At 44.4% G+C, this 22858-nt stretch overlaps 1 long non-coding RNA gene across 1 annotated transcript in view; it reads left to right on the plus strand.

Annotated features, from left to right (window-relative positions):
• The first annotated feature begins 228 nt into the window (after positions 1 to 228).
• LOC131225482 (uncharacterized) overlaps positions 229 to 22858 on the plus strand; it is a 48068-nt gene continuing 25438 nt past the window's right edge. Inside the window, exons 1-2 of the long non-coding RNA XR_009161367.1 lie at positions 229 to 323; positions 7142 to 7288. This is a non-coding gene — a long non-coding RNA (uncharacterized LOC131225482). The remainder of the gene's footprint in view (positions 324 to 7141; positions 7289 to 22858) is intronic.

Consider the following 22858-nt stretch of genomic DNA (forward strand, 5'->3'; position numbering starts at 1 on the left):
CGCTAGCTTGGCGATCCGCGTGGGGGAGTTTGGGGTGAGCTAGGCCGTCCCAAAAGAAGCAATCCTAGCCATCCATTCCCCTTTTTAGAGGCTAAGGCCTTGGGAAGAAAACTAACAGCCGAAAAATGGCTCTCCCCTAGCTGTTTTTTTCTTCCCTCAAAACCACCCCCAAGACGTTCATAGAGCTTCGATTTGAGGCATCCATAACCCCCACAGCAGTGATTCAGACCCCCCCAGCACGTTTGTTTCAAAGGAACATGCCCTGTAGTGAGATCCGCCATTAAAGCTCACCTCCTTCTTCGTCGGATAACAACCACCACTGAGTTGTGTTGGAAATATATAGATTAATGTATTTCTGTATAATGTGGAAACCGAAAAGTGCAAAATAATCAGAAATCAGGACTGGCTGAAGCACGTCTGAAACGCTGTCCTTAAAGCGTTATTTGCCCCTACTCAAGTGAATTGAGAATACTGGTAGGTTACAGGCAAATAGCTTCTATGATACGACGAGCCTGGTGTGGGTCTGCGTTTAGCAAACACGAATGCCCACCAAATGAAACTCAATTACACACTTTCTGGCAGTATTACAGTATAAAGGAAAAAATCTCAAAAGAAGAAGAAAAGAAGAGAAAAAGAGTTTTGACTTATGCACAGGTTAGTTCAAATCTTCAGCCACTGGTTCAGTTGAACCGTTCTAGACCACACCGCTAGTCTGTTCTTCAAGCTAAGGTTTAAGCCTTGCTATGTTGCTGGAAACACAAGAATATATGAGTGGAGAGGGGCTGGCTGTCTCAGTTCGTATGGGTTTGTTGGAGTGAGTTGAGATGGTTTGGAAACCCATCCAGGTTCTCCTTTTATAGGCTATGGTGGATAGGGGGTTATGGTCCAGAGACTTAAATTCCATTAAGTCATTTCTGGCTGTTGGAAAACTATCCATTTTCTGACTGTTGTGCATGGACCATTAAGCTGCTGCATGCTGACTATTGTGAGACAACAGCTAGCCGTTTTCTAGCTGTTGGGCTAGCCATGCAGCAGTTACAGTTGGACCCTGCACTAATGGCTCAACTGTTACAATTTCTGCTGCAACAGCTCTTTTCAGTCCCTCTATTGATACTGAGAGATTTTTTTCTCAGTCCTTTAGTCTCTCTGCTAACCAGACACCCGCCATAGCCACTTAGTCGCACCGCGACTCGCACACGTCTCGCTCCGGTTTGCTCAAGGTCGCGAAGGAGCGACCCTTTGCGACACGATGCAGACGTGCGAAGTGCAAAGTGCACCACTAGCGCCTCTACAGCCACACTGCCTCACATGCCCATGCCCTTGCACCGAGCTCGAGCCCGTGCCCATGCCCGTGACCGAGTCTAAGACCGAGACCGAAATAGAGACCGAGTCCAAGTCCGAGTCCGAGTCTGAGACCGAGCCCGAGCCTGTGCCCGTGCCCGTGCCCGAGCTCGAGCGTGCGCGCGGGTGTTCCAGTGCTACGCACTAGAACACGCAAGGTCCATAGTCCACGGACTAGGTAGGTAAATATTATAATACTCCACATCCTTCATATAAACTACAAGTTTTTCTCTTCTCTATTCCATGTGGGACTATTCCCAAAAAACCCGCAGAAAAGTGTTTTTTCAAAACAACTTTTTATATTATATATTATTTTATTATTAAAATATTTTTTATTAAAAATCAATATTTTTTGCAACAATCCCCCACTTGATTTTATAAAATTATTTTTTCGGTTAAACAATACTGCCAGAATAATCAGCTTATATGCATAAAGAAAGATATCTTTCGATTTTAATCTTTCCTTAGTGTAAGTATTTCAAAACTCTGTCGAAATGACTGGTAGCCACAGGTTTGAACCAGTTATTCCTAGATAACAGAATTGAAAAAACCACACACATATTCGCCATGTGTTTGTTAGAGTTCCCACAATCTTGCTCAGCACAATTAATGGCCATGTGCTTATCCTAATTCGTGAACGATCACGAGAGAAAACTCCTAATTCTCGTGAGAGACGGCACCATCTCTACGTTCATATAGGTAAAATCCTTCTAGTGTCTCCGTTACTATAAAATACTTGTCCTTATACACTGGATTTCATTAAGAGTTCTAAGACTCAACCCTCTATCGTAACGCTCAGCACTTATCTATTATGGATGAGATTTTATAATTTTAGTGCTTAAAACTTTTCATATATCAGTGACTTGTTCTTACCCATTAAATTCAAAATTAGAGATTTTCTGACTTTAGGTTGGGTTACCATCACTGGTGGAACTTTGGTTGAAGAGTTTCAACTCCATCCCTCTAGATGTAGCCTTTACTACCTCTCTCGGTAGAGGTTTAGTGAAAGGATCTGCCAGGTTATTACTTGATTTCACATAAGAAATAGCAATGATTCCATATCGAATCAATTGTCTGACATAATCATGTCAAAGACTAATATGTCTAGACTTACCATTATAAGTGTCGCTATAGGCTCTAGCTAATGTGGCTTCACTATCACAATGTAGTGACAGAGCCAATATAGGCTTTACACAGAAAGGAATTTCTAATAGAAGATCCCTTAACCACTCAGTCTCTTTGCTTGTTGCAGCCAGGGCTATAAATTCAGACTCCATAGTCGAATGCGTTATGCAAGTTTGTTTTTTGGATCCCCAAGATACAGCTGCACCTCCTAGGGTGAATATCCACCCTGTAGTAGACTTGTTGTCCCCTGCACTCGATATCCAACTCGCATCGGTATATCCTTTCAATATGGCAGGAAACTCTGAATAAAATAGTCATAAGTCTTTGGTTGCTTTTAAGTAACCAAGGACTCTACTTATTGCATTCCAGTGTTCAGTACTGGGGTTACTAGTAAACCTACTAAGTTTACTCACAGCATATACGATATCAGGTCTAGTGTATTACATAGCATACATAAGACTCCCTATAGCACTTGCATATTCTAATTATGCAACTATTCTTCCACTATTTTCTTTTAGCTTGATACTTGGATCAAATGGGGTCTTTGCTTCTTTTATATTTAGATGGTTAAACTTGTTTAGTATCTTCTCAATACAATGAGATTGACATAAAGCATAACCACCACAATATTTTTTTAACTTTGATACCAAGAATGGTATCAACTTGTCTAAGATCCTTCATTTTAAATACGGAAGATAGAAACTTTTTTGTTTCAGTTATACCTTCCATTTTATTACTTATTATTAACAGGTTATCAACATACAGACAAATAATAACGATGTAACTACCATCTACTTTAGAATATATGCATTTTTTAGCTACATTATGCATAAAACCATGAGAGAGTATTTTAGAATCAAACTTCTCATGCCACTGTTTTGGTGCTTGTTTTAATCCATACAATGATTTGACTAATCTACATACTTTGTTTTCATTTCTTGGTAGAACGAATCCTTCAGGTTGTTCCATATATAACTCCTCATTGAGGTCACCATTCAGGAATGCAGTCTTTACATCCATTTGGTGGATGTGAAGATGATGTATGGAAGCTAGCGCAAATAATATCCTAATGGATGTTATCCTAGCTACAGGAGAGTATGTGTCAAAGTAATCTATCCCTTCTTTTTGTCTAAAACCCTTAGCTACTAGTCGAGCTTTAAAGGTTTGGATAGTCCTATCAGTGTGATATTTCTTCCTAAATACCCACTTACAACCTATGGGTCTAGAACCTGGAGGTAAGTTAACTAATTCCCATGTTTGATTTGATAGTATAGATTCCATTTAATCGTTTATAGCTTCTTTCCAGAAAGCTGAGTCTCTAGAGGATATGACCTCTTTATATGTTTTAGGATCATCTTCTATAGTCATTACTATAAGTATTTTTCTTATAACATTTTCTCTATCTCCTTCTACAAGATGGAAAATGACACGTTGTGAGTCTATATAGTCATCTCCTAGACTCTTCTCTATTCTTGTCCTTTGACTTCTACGAGGCTCAATAGGAGCTTCCACCATCTGTGGAGCTGTGCTATCTGGTTCTCTATTAGGAGTTTGGATTTCATTATCCTTTGACTCCAAGGATAGTGAGTTTTCAAAGAACTCAATATCTCTTGATTCTATTATTGTATTAGACTCTATGTCTAGAAGTCTATAAGCTTTACTATTTTGTGCATACCCTACGAAGGCGCACTTAATAGCTCTTGGTCCTAACTTAGTTCTTTTTGGATCAGGGGTTCTACAATATGCAAGACACCCCCACACTTTTAGATATCCTAGGTTAGGTTTTCTACCTATCCATGTTTCATATGGAGATATTTTATATTTTTTAGATGGAATTCTATTTATTATATGGCATGCTGCAAGCAGTGCCTCTCCCCATAAACTTAGTGGTAACTTTGCTCTTATCAGCATTGAGTTGACCATTTCTACTAATGTTCTATTCTTCCTTTCAGCTATACCATTTTATTGAGGTGTGTATGACGCTGTACATTGATATATCAATCCATGTTCTTCACAGAAGTTATCAAATTCATTGGAGAAGTATTCTCCTCCTCTATCGCTACGGAGAATTTTTATTTTCTTATTCAGTTGATTCTCTACTTCTGTTTTAGATATTTTAAACATGTTTAATGCTTCATCTTTGCTCTTTAATAAGTACACATACACATACCTAGAACAATCATCTATAAAGGTTATGAAGTACCGTTTACCTCTACGAGTAAGAATGTTGTTTAACTCACAGATATCACTGTGCACAAGATCCAATACTTGAGACAATCTTTCAACACTTGGAAAATGTTTCTTTGTCATTTTGGATCTTATGCACACTTCACATTTTTCGGTTTCATTATCTGTGTATGAGATTAAACCATTTTTAGCTATGAACTTCAAGGTATTATACCTTATATGGGCTAGTCTATCATGCCACAGTCCAGCGGATTCAACCATATACGCACAAGTGCTACTTTCATTAAGAAAAAACTTAACCATTCCGTTACAAGCATATCCCTTTCCGACAAAATTCTCTTTTTTGGACAGAATCAGTTTACCTGACTCATACACCACCCGTATGCTTGGTTTTTCCAGAAGATCCCCAGAAACTTAGTTTTGCCTCATGTCTGGGATGTGCAGTACATTAGTTAAAATTACTTTCTTTCCAGAGGTGAATATCAGTTCAATAGTCCCTTTACCGACGACCTTCGATCGGACTTCATTACTCATTTGGACTTCTTAACCATTGGTCAATTCCTCATAGGTTTTGAAGGCTGATTTGTCGTAGCACACATGTACAGTAGCGGCAGTATCATACCACCAACCTGGAACTTTACCTTAGATGGTTTCACCTCAGTGATCATAGCCACGATATTGCTTTCTTTTACTGCACTTGCCTCTTTTTTAGATTTGCGATAGCGGCATACTCGAGCATAGTGCCCGGTTTTTCCACAGACATGGCATAGGCCCTTGAACTTTCTGTTCTTCTTTTGGGTGTTCTTCTTGAATTTTTCTTTATTAGGTTTCAGGGAATCGTCCTTCTCGGGATGTTTGTTATTAGTATTTTCTACAGCATGTACCTTGAACGAGGTATTCCCGTTATCATTTTTCCTATCGTGGTTACGGGATTCTTCCTCAATCCTGAGGTGTTTCTGGATTTGTTCTAGTGTGTAGTCCTCGATTTTATGCAGCAACTTCTTTCTATAATCTTTCCACATCTGTGGCAATTTGGCGATAATAGCCCCGACTTGGAATGATTCAAGAAGATCGATTTTTATCGCTTTGATTTTGTTTACTATTAGCTGCAGTTCTTGGATTTGGGGCAGCAGCGGTTTATTATCTACCATGCTGAAGTCAAAATACCTGACGATGAGAAACTTGTTGGTACCTTCTTCTTCAGCCTTGTATTTGAATTCCAGAGCGGCCCAGATCTCCTTTGCTGATGACGTCTGTTGGTATAGATCGTACAGGCGGTCGGAGAGCGTTCAAAATGTGTCCTCGACACAAGAGTTCGTCTTCGGCTCTTTTGGTGCGGGCAGCTACTTGTTTAGGTGTGTCGTTGTCAGATGCTTTAAGTAGTGCTTGCAAATTTGGATCTAATATGTAATAGATCTTCAGCGCCGTCAGGAGAAATTTCAGCTTGTCTTGCCATCTTGTAAAATTGGTTCCATCGAACCGATCAAGACGTATCAAGTCTTGATTCATCAACTTGATGGATGAAACACTATCGGCTTCCATCAGTAAAATAACGCTTTAAGATTGTTGGAAATATATAGATTAATATATTTCTGTATAATGTGGAAACCGAAAAGTGTAAAATAATCAGAATATGGACAGGCTGAAGCACGTTTGAAACACTGTCCTTAAAGCATTATTTGCCCCTACTCAAGTGAATTGAGTATGCTGGTAGGTTACAGGCAAATAGCTTCTAGGATACGACGAGCCTGGTGTGGGTCTGCGTTCAGCAAACACGAAGGCCCGTCAAATGGAACTCAATTACACACTTTCTGGCAGTATTATAGTATAAAGGAAAAAATTCCAAAAGAAGAAGAAAAGAAGAGAAAAAGAGTTTTGACTTCTGCACAGGTCAGTTCAAATCTTCAGCCACTGGTTCAGTTGAACCGTTCTAGACCACACCGCTGGTCTGTTCTTCAAGCTAAGGTTTAAGCCTTGTTATGTTGCTGGAAACACTAGAATATATGAGTGGAGAGGGGCTGGCTGTCTCAGTTCGTATGACTCGCTCCGGTTCGCTCAAGGTCGCGAAGGAGCGACTCTCTGCGACACGATGCGGACGTGCTAAGTGTAAAGTGCGCCACTAGCGCCTCTACAGCCACACTGCCTCACATGCCCATGCCCATGCCCTCGCACCGAGCCCGAGCCCGAGCCCGTGACCGAGACCGATTTCGAGTCCGAGACCGAGACCGAGACCGAGCCCGAGCCCGTGCCCGAGCCCGAGCGCGAGCGCCTGGAACACGCAAGGTCCATAGTCCACGGACTAGGTAGGTAAATATTATAATACTCCACATCCTTCATATAAACCACAGGTTTTTCTCTTCTCTTTTCCATGTGAGACTATTCCCAAAAAACCCACAGAAAAGTATTTTTTCAAAACAACTTTTTATATTATATATTATTTTATTATTAAAATATTTTTTTATTAAAAATCAATATTTTTTGCAGCAAGTTGTGTGGCTACAAAATGTCTATTAGGTGGGCCTTCTGAATCCCATCTGATCACAACTAATCATCCGAGAGCTGATCTGAGTTGTTGCGGTGAAACTCCAATCAAGGCAGCGGCGGTCGCTGCACTGCACCATCCGAGCCAAGCTAGGTAACGCTCTCATCCCTCCATCTTCATAGCTGCTAAGACCATCGTCGAACCTGGCCATGATGAGGGCAAGGTATGGGCTGAAAATGGCCTTTAGTTGGGCTACGTTTGGGTCGCAACGCGCCTCAGTCAGGCCAAAAACAGTCCCTCTGCTGGACCGTATAGCTGAGCAGGGGACTAGGACTCCACAACGAGCCGAGTCTAGCTCCAACAGGGGTGGATCTGATATGCAGGCGTGGCCCACCTGATTTTCAGCGTTCATTGATCAAATGGACGACTGTCCCTTTGTTTGAAATGGTGGCCAAATTCTACCTGCTGGAACCACACGCACCTCAGTGGGCCACACTAAGAAATTCAGTGGGTGAAATCAGTGGGCCCCAGAGGGTTGGAACAGCAGGTTGGGCTGACCTTGGTCCAACCTAGACAGTTTCTTGGGCCCCACAATGCTTGGAGGAAGCCCAAACCGTCCAACCTTTTGGACCTAAGTTTGAGTCTGTCAACAAGCTTGGACGGCCCAGTCTGGCCCGGTTTCTAGGCCACTCTGGTACAGCGAGGTTGGGCTGTGTACGTGCAGCTATTGCTGGACCAAAAATAGCCCGGCTCAGCCCAGTTTTCGGGGCCACCACTTTACAACTATGGCTGGGCCAAACCAGGCCCAGTTCTAGCCTTGGTATTATGCAATTTCAGGCCCAGTCTGGGCCATCTTGATGGACCAAGATTGATGGGCCTGATTTCCCTAATGCAGGCCCTTATTACACTATTGCTAGTAAGGATTCTATTATTACTACTTGTATTATTTAAAAGATTATTAGACATTATAAGGGTGTTAGATAATTTTGATACATTCAGATATGAACTTGTGAGTCATCATAATTAGTATTGACTGATTAATACCTTTACTAGGAATATTAGATATGAATAGCCATTGGTAAATTATCTATATTAATGTTAGTTATGTTAGGCAAAAATAAAATGAAATAAAATAATATCATTATTAAATACTAGTATATTGTCTTGTCATTCTTAAGTATTATCGTAATAGTAGATCTCAGTATTTATTTACTATCATTAGTATCACTATGATGTTTGCAATCATATAGCATAATTAACTACTAGAAGGTTATCCATGCCTATATTGGCTATTATAAATAAATAAGAAATTTTACGGTTATTAAATATTTAGCATTTTATTTATCATGCTTAAATATTGTCATTAATAGTAGATTTTACAATTAGATATCATCATAATGATTGGCATTGTTGCAATAGCTAGCACTAATTGTAACATTGATGTTAATAAATATTTTATAACTATTAAATTAACATTAAAAAATTAATCATGCACCACTAGGTTCAAGCCTTAAAAATCTAGACTAGACATAAAACTCTAGGGTAAAATCCTAGACCTAAGTAAATTAAACCCTAGGGTATAATCTAGATAATATATAGTCTTGTAGAACCTTGAGTTAACCATACAAGTTCATAATCTGTGGTATGATCAAAGTCTAAGGGCGTGGGCACTTCCTAATAACATTAGAAGGCGAGTCGAAAATTAAGATGATGATTTCTTCCCTTTAAGCTTTCCATTTTTCCATTAGCTTAAGTTATAGTTTTATTTTAATTCAAATTGATAATTGTTATCTCCATCTTATATTCACTTGTGTAATTGAATTGCTACATCACATGCTAAATGTTATCCTCTATATTTAATTCATGTTATTAGATTATTTGTGGATTGCTTCTGGGATTTAAACTGGTACATTAGTGGGAAACCCTCACTTATAAATGTAAACTCATACTTGGGATGTAACTTGATTGATGATGATTGCAATGGACCTTCGATCTGGTGATTATTGGGTGGTGGTCTAGATGGATCATTGTAACGACCTTGGAATTTTCTGTGCTAATCTTTCCTTAAGTAGTTGTTTTGGGGTAATTAGCGCTTTACTTGATTGCTTGTGAAATTCGCATCAATTACTTTAAATTGTATCTTCATGGCTCTAAACGTGCAGATTAGTGAGCGCTACGTTACTCTGAAATCTGGGATCCATCGCTAAATCCAGTTGTTCTGGGGATTTTTTGGAAGATCTGGATCGGACCTAGACCGCGCGTCGAAAGTCCGATGGCGATGATCTTAGGCTGTTGCGGTCACTGAGTTGGGCTTGGTCTTCACCTCGAAAATCAAGTCGATCTGATGTTCTGGGTCGATTTGGTTGAGCTCGGAGTGAAGAGTGTGAGAACGGTTGGAATTTAATAAGCTTTTTATGAAATCTGAGTCGTGTCGCTTGCGCGACGATTTTAAGCATTCTGACCGTTGGATTCTGACCCAATTTCACCCTCTGATCAGGATGGTTGGCCCAGGCATATCCTAGTGCTTGTGGACCTGATCGAGATTCCGTGACCGTTGAATTGAGTGTGGTCCGCCACGGCTGATCTGAAGAGCCGGTCGGTATGAAAACTCAGCCTAGCCTAGATCCATGGTCAGTGAGCTTAAGTCCGACCTTTCGTGGTTATAGGCCCACCAGAAGTGCTTCGTTGGATCGAGAAAGGCGTACTTTGGTTATAACCTAAGTATACCTTGACCCTGGGGTTATTTCCATCATTTTAAGGCCTATATATAGTCCTTAAACCCTAGCTCTCATTTCCATACGAATTTTCTCTAACCCTAGCTTGGAGAGAGAGTGGAAAAGAGAGAGTTAGTGAGAGAGATTAGTTGGTGAATCACCTTGATTCTTCCTTGTTCTTCTTCACCTTTGAATCGTTCCTTTGGCGATTCTGAGTTCTTTTGGGGTAAGTTAACCTAACCCTAACCTGTGTTAGAGCTTAAATTAGACTTGGTGTTGTTGTATCTCATTTCTATCCTTATTTTAGGGTATTCTAGCGCCGTTGACGTAGACAACTCGTCTAAATCAGCTCGGCGGTTCTTTCTTCGCTTAAGGTGCGGACTTTAAGTGTATAGGTTATGGTTTTCAAGGCTTTCAATCCCAGTTAGTGATTTATTCTTGTTATGGATGAGATTTCACATGCCAAATGTTGCGCTTACGTTGCTTTCCTGATATGCATGTGATATGTTGAGATTTGTGTATTCTATGTGTATTTATAAAGTACCGTATACGTATAAAATACGCACTTGTGCTTGCCATGATTAATTGTCATGTATGTATGCTGGATGCATGTATGACAACTCCTTGGGAAAAGGAAATGTCTAAGTGCATGTGTTTCAACATACGTCATGTATGTTGTTCCATGAATGCTAAGTGTTTGTAGAAATGCATGAATGATCTACGTGTAACTGATTACACTAAATGCAGGCGTTGAGAAGTGGTTCTCAATACTTCTATGGATGCGCATGATTTCCTTTATGCATTTACATTCCAAGTTATTTAAATTCAAGCATCTCCTATGCTTACATTTATGTTAAGTTGATATTCTCCAGATGTGTATGTAACATGATTTGAGTTGTTGATCCATTACTGTTTTACATTCCATATGAGTATCTGTCGTAGTGTAGGATATTTGGGACTATGCCTTAGTCCAGGAGATCGGTAATTGACCCTATATTCGTGGTTGAGATTGCTTTCGCCACGTAGGACGTATTAGACGAACCCGAGCCGTATTAGAGTTGACGGCAGTGGTTTGGCCACGCGGAGTGTTTGCGCACTCTATGTCGTTCAACTCAACGTGCGCTCGTGCTAGTCGAGTTCGTCAAATAACCCGATTGTCCGATGTATGTTAACCATGTATGGACGCTACTGCTTGAATCTAGGGTACCGAACTTACCAGTGAAATCCTAATAACCATGGTACCTGATCCGCTAAGACTCATGAGCCGGACATGGTGGTATGAGACACCGTGGTCGTGCTGTCGGCCTACGCTGGGGTGACGAGCCTCCCCGTAGTGACCAGTGAGCAACTTAACTAGTGAGCCGATTATGGTGGTATGGGACACTATATTCGTGTTGTCGGCCTACATTGATTGGTGACGAGCCCTTTGTAGTGACCTCGAGCATACCTGGATACCGCAAGGAGGTGACGAGCCGATCTGTGGTAGTAAGGGCATGAAAGGCGTGCATTGATTGGTGACGAGCCCTTTGCTACGACCTCAACTATATGATCGTATGAGATATTTAGGATTGACGACCTTAGTATGGATCACTGTTTGGATGGTGATATGAGGAAGGTATCTTAGCTTCCCAATCCTGTTGTGTGAAATGGACTAATAACAACTTGGTAATCATATCCATGCACCGCATTTGCATGTGCTTTGTAGATGTGGCGCACTTTGAGGCGATGTCATGCGTAACGTAAGATGAAGACGCTGAGGGTGTACGCGTGAGGGCACGCATCATATTGCATTCATACCTGCATTAATAAGAGTACTTAGGCTTTATTTAAGTGTTCTGCTTTATCATTACTATTTGATTGAACTGATAACATGTTAACCAGTTTGCGGTATTATTCCACGAGTTGATCACTCACTCCCACGTTTCAGGCGGTGTTACACACCCACCGGACTGTCTTAGTTCCCCGATGTTGCAGATGTGGATGCGACGTCGAGGCAGAGCGGGAGGATGACGACGAGGTTGCTTTCTCCTATATGCAGAGTTTTGAGACGGGTTCTAGCGAGCTTGTTCGATGTGCGGGATCTCTGGGATTATATTTTGGGAACTGAAATGATGTATTTGATACTTAAATTTTGTTAAATAACACTTTTACACGATCCGGCTTGTATATGAAATTCAGGGTTTTACACTTGTACACATTTTACTATAAGTCTTCCGCTTGCTTTATTCACTTATCCCTGAATCATATCTGTGTTTTGGCTTAATTTATTCCATGTTTCATGCACTAATACAGTCAACATACATTCATCATTAAATATGTTGCATAAGTGATGTTTTGGAACTCGGGAGCTGAGTTATGCTCGACCCCCGAATTTCAGGGCGTTACAAGTTGGTATCAGAGCATGATCTGGATTAAACCGGACCTGGGTTATGGTCACACACCGCACGTTGTCGCCACTATAGTGTAATTGGGTACGGGTCTATCATCGCTTTGTGTTTGTGCTCCGTAGTTTCTATCGGCGAAAGTTTCCTGAAAACCTTTGCCGAGATCGAGTCTGTACTCCTACCTGATCACACACAGCGACCCGAAATCTTTCCTAGACCCTCTATTAATGAGTGTAGATGGTCTATCTTCCCATTATTCATCTTTAAACCTTCCAGAAATCGCCGGTTGAACTAGATTTCTGTCAGAATGACCCGATAGGCTTCAAACTACACAAGGGGCCAATCGGGGCATTTTCTGTGGGACCCAGGGGGGGAACCACATCATTTAGACCAAGGAGGACCTCGCCAAATCGGCGAGGCATCGCCAATATGTCCAGAGACCGGCGATGCCATCACCGGTTCGGCGAGGGATCGCCGGTCGGCTGGCCAGGCGGGCCGGGCCGACGCGGGCCGATCGTCCCTAGGCTCAGTGTGGCCCACCCCTCCACGGTTTTCATTTTAAAACCCTTCCATATACCTCCTTCCTTCACAACACCCACCTCCAAGCTTTCCTTTTCTCCCAAAACCTCTCCAAACTCTCTCAAATCTCTCCCAAATCTTCATCTTCCTCCCATTTTCGTGCAAACCCATCACTCCATTCTCAAATCTTCCATTCCATTGCTGATTTCTCCATCTTTCCCTCTCATTTGAGCCCTTTCATTCCCTTTTTGGCTCATAGTTGTGTGGAACCTTCACCATCTTCCTATTTCTCTCTTTCTCTCATTTCTCATGGCCCTCTTTGAGATTGTGACGGCCATCTTTTCCATTTCTTCCCTTCTTTCCTTGATGGGGAAGAAGAGAGCGCCCGTGGATGAAGCCGGGCCGAGCCGCCCAACCCGTGCACGGAGGCCGAGAGGTGCCGCCGTTAGCACGTCCGCCAGGCGCGAGTTCCAGACGAAGCGGGACCTCGATCCTCGAGCTCCTGACAGTAGGACCTTGTTGGCAGAATTGTCGCATGGAGTCTATGAGGGGCGTAGAGTCCTTTTTGAGGCTCATGTTGATCCGCGGCTCTTTGGAGAGTTCTTTTTGTTGGAGAGCCTAGAAGGGGCCGGTTGGGGTCCCTTATTCGAAGGCGAGTATCGCGCGAATGCTAGCACTGTTCGGGCCTTCTATGCCAACATTCTGGAGCCTTCGCTGGATCCTCTGCAGTTCAAGATTCCCTGCGGTAGCGGTCGAGTTGGAATTGTCAATGTTGCTTTGATATCCCGACTCTTGAAGGTGCCACTTGGGGAAGTGCATGCCAGCGAGAAGAATGTGGACAGTGTGCGCGAGAGGGATCGTCGCACCCGATCCTTGTGTGGTCGTCTGGTCGAATGGCAGCCGAATAGGAGTCTTTGGCTTCTCACATGACGGACGACTTCCGTTTGCTTCACCACATCTTTACGTTCAATGTGTATCCAAGGTGGAGCAACCGCAGCGAGTGTACGCGCCTGATGGTAGATTTTCTATATCAGGTGGGGCAGGATGCGAAGTTGTGTGTGCCGACGTACGTCCTGCGTCAGATTATTCTCATCGCTCGTTCGAGTAGGCGGACCGAGTCTCTTCCCTTTGGCCGCCTCATTTGCAAGATCGCACATGAGTTTGGCTATAGGCTTGGAGCTGAGAAGCCGGTCCCTGTTCGTTATATCAACTTGAGGACCCTTAAGGGATGGAGGTTGGTTCAGTCGGCTTGCCTCAGGGTGAGGCCGGTCGAGAGTGGTGACGATGAGAGTTATCTTTGAAGGCGGTGCGGAGTGCAGGGAAGAAGCGAGCAAGACGAGGAAGAGATTGAGGCACGAGATTCGAGTGATCGCTCTCCTCTTGTGGTGCCAGAGCAGGGCAGAGCAGATTGCCAAAGATGCCCGTCTTACACGGCTTGAAGAAGGGCAAGCTGCTTTACGCCAGGAGATGGTTGATCTTCGAGGCTTGGTTAAGCACAAGTTCAAGAAGATGTCTCGGACTCTGAAGTCTATCCTGTGTTGCTTGCAGGATAAGGGTGCTCCGCCTCTATCTCCTGATTCCGACGAGTAGCTGTCGTCTGGCCGTCTTTTGCTTTGTTTGTGTTTTTCTTTCTGTGTGTAGCCGTTGTTGGCTTGTAGTTGGAGTGTTGTAGTGTTGTTGTTGTGGTTGTTGTAATTGTTGTGGTTGTTTGAAGTGTTAGATGTTGTTGTTTTCATGCTTTCCTAGTCGTGATTCATGTATTGCTGCACTACTTGTATTGCGAAGATTTTGATTAATGGAATGCATGTTGTTTGCCTTTGGAGTTGTGCTGTGTTATTGTGTGGATGGATTATGTGACTTAGAATCGGCAGGTTGCATCCTTTGATTTAATGTAGGGATGCCTCCTAAGGGTTCGAAGACTTGGGCCCATCTTTCTCGAGTCACTTGTTGGGGTTCCTCCCTTGAGCGATAGCCGGTCAGATCCACAGACGGGTCCATCTCGTGTTGGTGTTGGGTCGACACCTATGGCTCCTCCGGTCACACCTCGGTTCCTGAACCGAGCCATGCTCCTTCTTCTGCTTCACCTGTAGATAGGTTTGAGCAGATGATGTTGTTGATGCAGCAGCAGCAGGAGTTCCTCTCCTCCATGGTGGCATCTTTGCTCAGTCGAGGGCGACTCCAACTGTTTCACCTATGCCTCCATCCGGGAGTGCCAGTGCCAGTGTTAGAGCGACACTTCTGAGCGATTCAGCGCTTGCGACCTCCTACTTTTGCGGGTTCTCATGGACGAGGAGGCCGAGTATTGGATTGACCGCATCTCTAAGATCTTGAGGCCGCTTCACCTCTGAGGTCGAGTAGGTTGAGCTTGCCACCTTCATGTTTGAGAAGGAGGCCAGTTTGTGGTGGGACAGTGTGCTTCGCACTGTCGAGGAGGACTTCGTGTGGTCGTGGCAGGCGTTTGAGGTGCGCTTCCACGAGAAGTATTTCCCGGTTACGTACCGACACGAGAAGGAGAGTGAGTTCCTTCGCCTCCGCCAGGGAGGGATGTCGGTTACGGAGTATGAGAACCGGTTTACTGAGTTGGGGCGGTATATTCCTTTGATCCTGGGTGATCAGCCGATGAGGATGCGGCGTTTTTCTGAGGGGCTGAGACCTGAGATCCGATCGAAGATTTGCTGTGCCAGCATTTCTTCATATGCGGAGCTAGTGAGCATGTCCTTGCGAGCAGAGCAGGACGGAGATAGAGCGTCTCGCATGCGAGCACCGATGCCTCCTAGGCCGCGACCGGACTTTCAGGGTGCACCTTTCCTCGGCAAGAGGCCGCGTGTTGATTCTCCTCCTAGGCGTTCAGCGCCGCCCGCTCAGCCGATGAGAGCTGATCTGAGATGTTCTTATTGTGGGAAGGTGGGGCACTTGGACCGTTTCTGTTTTTCCCGTATGCGAGCAGGTGGTTTTACTCCACTGCAGAGGGTTAGCCGTCCGATGCCTCCGGTGATTTCTCCTCCTCCTCTTCGATCAGCGCCTGCTCATCCATCCTTCAGACCTGTAGTTCTTGGTTTCAGGCCACCTCAGTGGCCCATGGTTCCTCCGCCGAATCGTCGGGGAGGCTCGTGTTCATGCGCTTTCGGTTGAAGCGCCTATGTCTGACTTGTGCCGAGGTCCTTTGAGGTGACCGCGCATATAGAAGGTATTCCGGTTTGTGCTAGTGGATACAGGGTCCACTACTTCTCTTATTTCTTATGCGGCAGTTAGGCGTTTGGGTTTGAGATCTGTTCCTATACCTGGAGTGACGCTTACTACCGCTACGGGGATGTCCTCTGCCTTGGGCAAGCGTTGTATGGATTGTTTGGTCGATCTGGGGAGTGGATCGATCCGTGTTGATTTGCTAGTCGCACCGCTTTATCACTACGATGTTATTATGGGTATGGATTGGCTCACGAGGATGCGAGCTGAGATTGATTGTGAAGCGAGATCAGTGACGATCCATGGACCTGAGGGCGAGACTGTTACTTTCCCTGTTCAGGTCAGTTACCCTATTCGTATTGATTTTTATTCTTCTCTATTGGAGAGTTCGGCCGCGGCGTTGGTTAGTACGCCGGTGGTTCAGGAGTTTGAAGATGTGTTTGAGTCGATTCCTGGATTACCTCCTCAGCGTGAGATTGATTTTGCTATCGATCTTATGCCTGGTGCGGCGCCCATTTCTTTACCCACCTATCGGATGCCTCCGAGTGAAATGGAGGAGTTGAGGAAGCAGATAGATGGTTTGCTGGAATTGGGTTTTATTCGGCCCAGTGTGTCTCCTTGGGGAGCACATGTGTCTTTGTGAAGAAGAAGGATGGTTCCTTGCGATTGTGTATTGATTATCGCAGTTGAACTAAACTGTGAAGAATAAGTACCCCTTGCCCGGATTGATGATCTGTTTGATCGATTGAAGGGGGCACGGTACTTTTCGAAGGTTGATCTGTAGTCGGGGTATGATCAGTTGCGCATCAGGGATGGGGACGTGCAGAAGAGCGTTCAGGACCTACTTTGGTCATTATGAGTTCCTTGTGATGTCGTTCGGTCGCGAACGCACCGGCCGTGTTCATGGATCGATGAACAGGGTGTTTCGGCCGTTTCTGTTTCGATTCGTCATTGTATTCATCGATGACATTTTGATTTATTCGACGAGCCGGACGAGCACGAGGAGCACTTAAGAGCGGTTTTGGGTACTCTTAGGAGCATCAGCTTTTCGCACAATTCAAGAAGTGTGATTTCCGGAAAGAGGAAGTCAAGTTCCTAGGACATGTGGTGTCGAGGAAGGTATAGCCGTCGACCTTGCCAAGGTAGGTGCAGTGCTAGAAGCACCCTGGTTCGATTATTGAGGTGAGGAGTTTTCTTGGCCTTGCAAGATATTATCGATGCTTTATTCGAGGACTTCTCGAAGATTGCCGGACCGTTGTCGCAGGTGACACGGAAGGATTTGAAGTTTGCTTGGAGTGAGCGGGCGGAGTTCTTTTCAGGAAGTGAAGGACAAGTTGACGTCCGCCCCTGTGCTAGTATTGCGAGCAAGGGGTTAAGTATATTATCTATACTAACGCCTCTCGCGTTGGCCTGGGTTGTGTCCTTATGCAGAAGGACAGGGTGATTGCTTATGCTTCGCGTCAATTAAGGAAACACGAAGAGAATTACCCTACGCACGACCTGGAATTGGCAGCTGTCATCTTTGCATTAAAGCTTTGGAGACATTACCTCTATGGTGAGGAGTTCGAGCTCTTTTGCGACCACAAGAGCCTTAAGTATATATTCACGCGGCGTGATTTGAATATGAGGCGGCGCAGTGGATGGAAACATTGAAGGACTTCAAGTTCGATGTTTCTTACCATCTGGTAAGGCGAACCTTGTGGCGTATGCGTTGAGTCGCAAGAAGGCTTTGGAGTTTGTGGCTCTGCTATAGCAGAGTGGGAAATGTTGGAGTTCGTGCGCGATTTTGAGCGAAGCTTACGGTGGTTGAGCCGTATGAGGTTATCGCGCACATTCGTGTACGGCCCCTTATCGGCGAGAGGATCGTTGCAGCTCAGGCGGATGATGAGCTTTTGGTGAAGATGAGGCGGCGGGTTGGTACAGATGAGAACTCCATGGAGTGTTAGTTCTGATGGAGGCCTACATTTTCGTGGCGGTTATGTGTTCCTAACTCCCTGACTTGAGGCGTGAGGTTCTCGAGTTAGCCCATAGTTCTAAGCTTGCGATGCATCCAGTAGCACGAAGATGTATCAGGATATGAGGAGATCATATTGGTGGGATAATATGAAGGTCCAGATTGCTGAATTTGTTTCTCGTTGTCTCACGTGCCAGCAGGTCAAGGCAGAGCATCGCCGACCTCCTAGGTTGTTGCAGCCCATGCCCATAGTTGAATGGAAATAGGATTTCATCTCTATGGATTTTATTTCTGGGTTGGCGAGGACGAGAAAGGGATTTGACTCTATTTGGGTGATCGTCGATCGATTAACGAAGTCGGCGCATTTCTTACCGATCAGTCACTTACTCTGCAGACGAGTTGGCTAGGTTGTATATCAAGGAGATAGTGCGTCGACATGGATTCCCCTGGAGATTGTGTCGATAGAGACACGCGTTTTACATCTATCTTCGGGACTCGTATCCAGGAGATGGTTGTGAAACTGAAGTTCAGACCGCGTTTCATCCGCAAACGATGGGGAGACGGAGCGCGTGAATCAAGTCCTGGAGGATATGTTGCGAGCTTGTGTTTTGGATTTCAAAGACGGTTGGGATGATTCTTCAGTATGCCGAGTTCGCGTATAATAATAGTTTCAGCGAGTATCGGCATGGCTCCTATGAGGCGTTGTATGGTCGCCGTGCGAGCACCACATTGTTGGGAAGAAATTGGTGAGCGTAGTTTGCTTGGCCCGAAGTTGGTGCAGGTGACTTGAGAGAAGGTTGACATCATTCGACGTCGACTTCTCACAGCCCGAGCAGACGAAGAGTTATCTTGATACGAGGCGTCGACCGCTTGAGTTTGTAGTGGGGGACCATGTGTTTCGAAGGTCTCTCCTATGAAGGGAGTTCTGCGGTTCGGTAAGAAGGAAGCCGACGCCGAGATTTATTGGTCCATTTCAAGTTCTAGATCGAGTGGGAGCGGTAGCTTACCGCCTTGCTTTGCCCACACCTCTTGCGGGCGTGCATAACGTATTTCATATCTCTATCTGAAGAAGTACGTTCCTGATCCTTCGTATATTATCAGTTGGGAGCAAGTGCAGTTGAGTGAGGATGCCACTTATGTCTGCGACCGACGCGTATTCTCGACAGGAAGGAGCAGTGCTGCGTAGCAAGGTTATCCCTCTCGTGAAGGTGCTATGGACGCATCATGGCGTAGAAGAGGCTACTTGGGAATCTGAAGCTGAGGTCAGGAAGACCTACCCTCCGATCCTCGAGGATTATATGAAGGTATGAATTTCGAGGACGAAATTTTCTTTAAGGGGGTAGATTGTAACGACCTTGGAATTTTGTGCTAATCTTTCCTTAAGTAGTTGTTTTGGGGTAATTAGCGCTTTACTTGATTGCTTGTGAAATTCGCATCAATCACTTTAAATTGATCTTGCATGGCTCTAAACGTGCAGATTAGTGAGCGCTACGTTACTCGGAAATGTGGGATCCATCGCTAAATCCGGTTGTTCGGGGATTTTTGGAAGATCTGGATCGGACTGACCGGCGTCGAAAGTCCGATGGCGATGATCTTAGGTTATTGTCATCGAGTTGGGCTTGGTCTTCACCTCGAAAATCAAGTCGATCGGATTTTAGGTCGATTTGGTTGAGCTCGGAGTGAAGAGTGTGAGAACGGTTGGAATTTAATAAGCTTTTATGAAATCTGAGTCGTCGCTAGCGCGACGATTTTAAGCATTCTCACCGTTGGATTTGACCCAATTTCACCCTCCGATCAGGATGTTGGCCCGGGCATATCCTAGTGCTTGTGGACTGATCGAGATTCCGTGACCGTTGAATTGAGTGTGGTCCGCCACGGTGATCGAAGAGCCGGTCGGTATGAAAACTCGGCTTGGACCTAGATCCATGGTCGGTGAGCTTAAGTCCGACCTTTCGTGGTTATAGGCCCACCGAAGTGCTTCGTTGGATCGAGAAAGGCGTACTTTGGTTATAACCTAAGTATACCTTGACCATAGGGTTATTTCCATCATTTTAAGGCCTATATATAGTCCTTAAACCCTAGCTCTCATTTCCATACGAATTTTCTCTAACCCTAGCTTGGAGAGAGAGTGGAAAAGAGAGAGTTAGTGAGAGAGATTAGTTGGTGAATCACCTTGATTCTTCCTTGTTCTTCTTCACCTTTGAATCTTCACTTTGAATCGTTCCTTTAGCGATTCTGAGTTCTTTTGGGGTAAGTTAACCTAACCCTAACCTGTGTTAGAGCTTAGATTAGACTTGGTGTTGTTGTATCTCATTTCTATCCTTATTTTAGGGTATTCTAGCGCCGTTGACGAAGACAACTCGTCTAAATCAGCTCGGCGGTTCTTTCTTCGCTTAAGGTGCGGACTTTAAGTGTATAGGTTATGGTTTTCAAGGCTTTCAATCCCAGTTAGTGATTTATTCTTGTTATGGATGAGATTTCACATGCCAAATGTTGCGCTTACGTTGCTTTCCTGATATGCATGTGATATGTTGAGATTTGTGTATTCTATGTGTATTTATAAAGTACCGTATACGTATAAAATACGCACTTGTGCTTGCCATGATTAATTGTCATGTATGTATGCTGGATGCATGTATGACAACTCCTTGGGAAAAGGAAATGTCTAAGTGCATGTGTTTCAACATACGTCATGTATGTTGTTCCATGAATGCTAAGTGTTTGTAGAAATGCATGAATGATCTACGTGTAACTGATTACACTAAATGCAGGCGTTGAGAAGTGGTTCTCAATACTTCTATGGATGCGCATGATTTCCTTTATGCATTTACATTCCAAGTTATTTAAATTCAAGCATCTCCTATGCTTACATTTATGTTAAGTTGATACTCTTCAGATGTGTATGTAATATGATTTGAGTTGTTGATCCATTACTGTTTTACATTCCATATGAGTATCTGTCGTAGTGTAGGATATTTGGGACTATGCCTTAGTCCAGGAGATCGGTAATTGACCCTATATTCGTGGTTGAGATTGCTTTCGCCACGTAGGCCGTATTAGACGAACCCGAGCCGTATTAGAGTTGACGGCAGTGGTTTGGCCACGCGAAGTGTTTGCGCACTCTATGTCGTTCAACTCAACGTGCGCTCGTGCTAGTCGAGTTCGTCAAATAACCCGATTGTCCGATGTATGTTAACCATGTATGGACGCTACTGCTTGAATCTAGGGTACCGAACTTACTAGTGAAATCCTAATAACCATGGTACCTGATCCGCTAAGACTCATGAGCCGGACATGGTAGTATGGGACACCGTGGTCGTGCTGTCGGCCTACGCTGGGGTGACGAGCCTCCCCGTAGTGACCAGTGAGCAACTTAACTCGTGAGCCAATTATGGTGGTATGGGACACTATATTCGTGCTGTCGGCCTACATTGATTGGTGACGAGCCCTTTGTAGTGACCTCGAGCATACCTGGATACCGCAAGGAGGTGACGAGCCGATCTGTGGTAGTAAGGGCATGAAAGGCGTGCATTGATTGGTGACGAGCCCTTTGCTACGACCTCAACTATATGATCGTATGAGATATCTAGGATTGACGACCCTAGTATGGATCACTGTTTGGATGGTGATATGAGGAAGGTATCTTAGCTTCCCAATCCTGTTGTGTGAAATGGACTAATAACAACTTGGTAATCATATCCATGCACCGCATTTGCATGTGCTTTGTAGATGTGGCGCACTTTGAGGCGATGTCATGCGTAACGTAAGATGAAGACGCTGAGGGTGTACGCGTGAGGGCACGCATCATATTGCATTCATACCTGCATTAATAAGAGTACTTAGGCTTTATTTAAGTGTTCTGCTTTATCATTACTGTTTGATTGAACTGATAACATGTTAACCAGTGCCTTATTGTTCCACTGAGTTGATCACTCACTCCCACGTTTCTGGGGCGGTGTTACACACCCACCAGACTCTGTCTTAGGCCCTGATGTTGCAGATGTGGATGCGACGTCTGAGGCAGAGCGGGAGCTGGATGACGACGAGGTTGCTTTCTCCTATATGCAGTTTTCAGACGGGTTCTAGCGAGCTTCGGTCTGTTGCGCGGGATCTCTGGGATTATATTTTGGGAACTGAAATGATGTATTTGATACTTAAATTTTGTTAAATAACACTTTTACACGATCCGGCTTGTATATGAAATTCAGGGTTTTACACTTGTACACATTTTACTATAAGTCTTCCGCTTGCTTTATTCACTTATCCCTGAATCATATCTGTGTTTTGGCTTAATCTATTCCATGTTTCATGCACTAATACAGTCAACATACATTCATCATTAAATATGTTGCATAAATGATGTTTTGGAACTCGGGAGCTGAGTTATGCTCGACCCCCGAATTTCAGGGCGTTACAATCATTGATGTGGGCCTACCATCCATAAGTTGTGTCTAAGTGGTTTTCAAGGATGGTCTTTGTAGACACTCCGCCCAGGCTAACCTCTTGAAAAGGCTAAGACAGTATAGGAACCATGATCATATCTTGAACCAAACCCTAATCTCGGCCTAAACCTAAGTCTCCAACTTCCAGACTGAGACCCAAAACCTTGATTTAAACCGTTCAATCCATATACAGCCCCTGTCTTTACCCTGTACCCTAATTAGGACCCCTTTACCCAAACCTAAGCCCACCTATCTAAGCCGTAAAACCCCAAAAGAGGACCCCCATGCGAACTAACACAACGAAAAAACCCCGCACGCTCGAGCCCAGCCCGAGCGAGGCCCAGGCGGTAGTCTGACTACCCCCGGCGGTACTTCGAGTACCACCGTTCGCGGCTCGCGTGTGGACAGTTGTCCCAGCGTCCAAAAGTCAACTTTTCCCTAGATTTACCCCCTCCATCTTCACTATTTTCTGTTTTACTAGCATCAAGAGCCAATGGGAGCGCACCACGTGGCGCTTCTCTCTCCCT

This window comes from Magnolia sinica, chromosome 14 (assembly GCF_029962835.1).
Source record: "Magnolia sinica isolate HGM2019 chromosome 14, MsV1, whole genome shotgun sequence".
Taxonomy (NCBI): domain Eukaryota; kingdom Viridiplantae; phylum Streptophyta; class Magnoliopsida; order Magnoliales; family Magnoliaceae; genus Magnolia; species Magnolia sinica.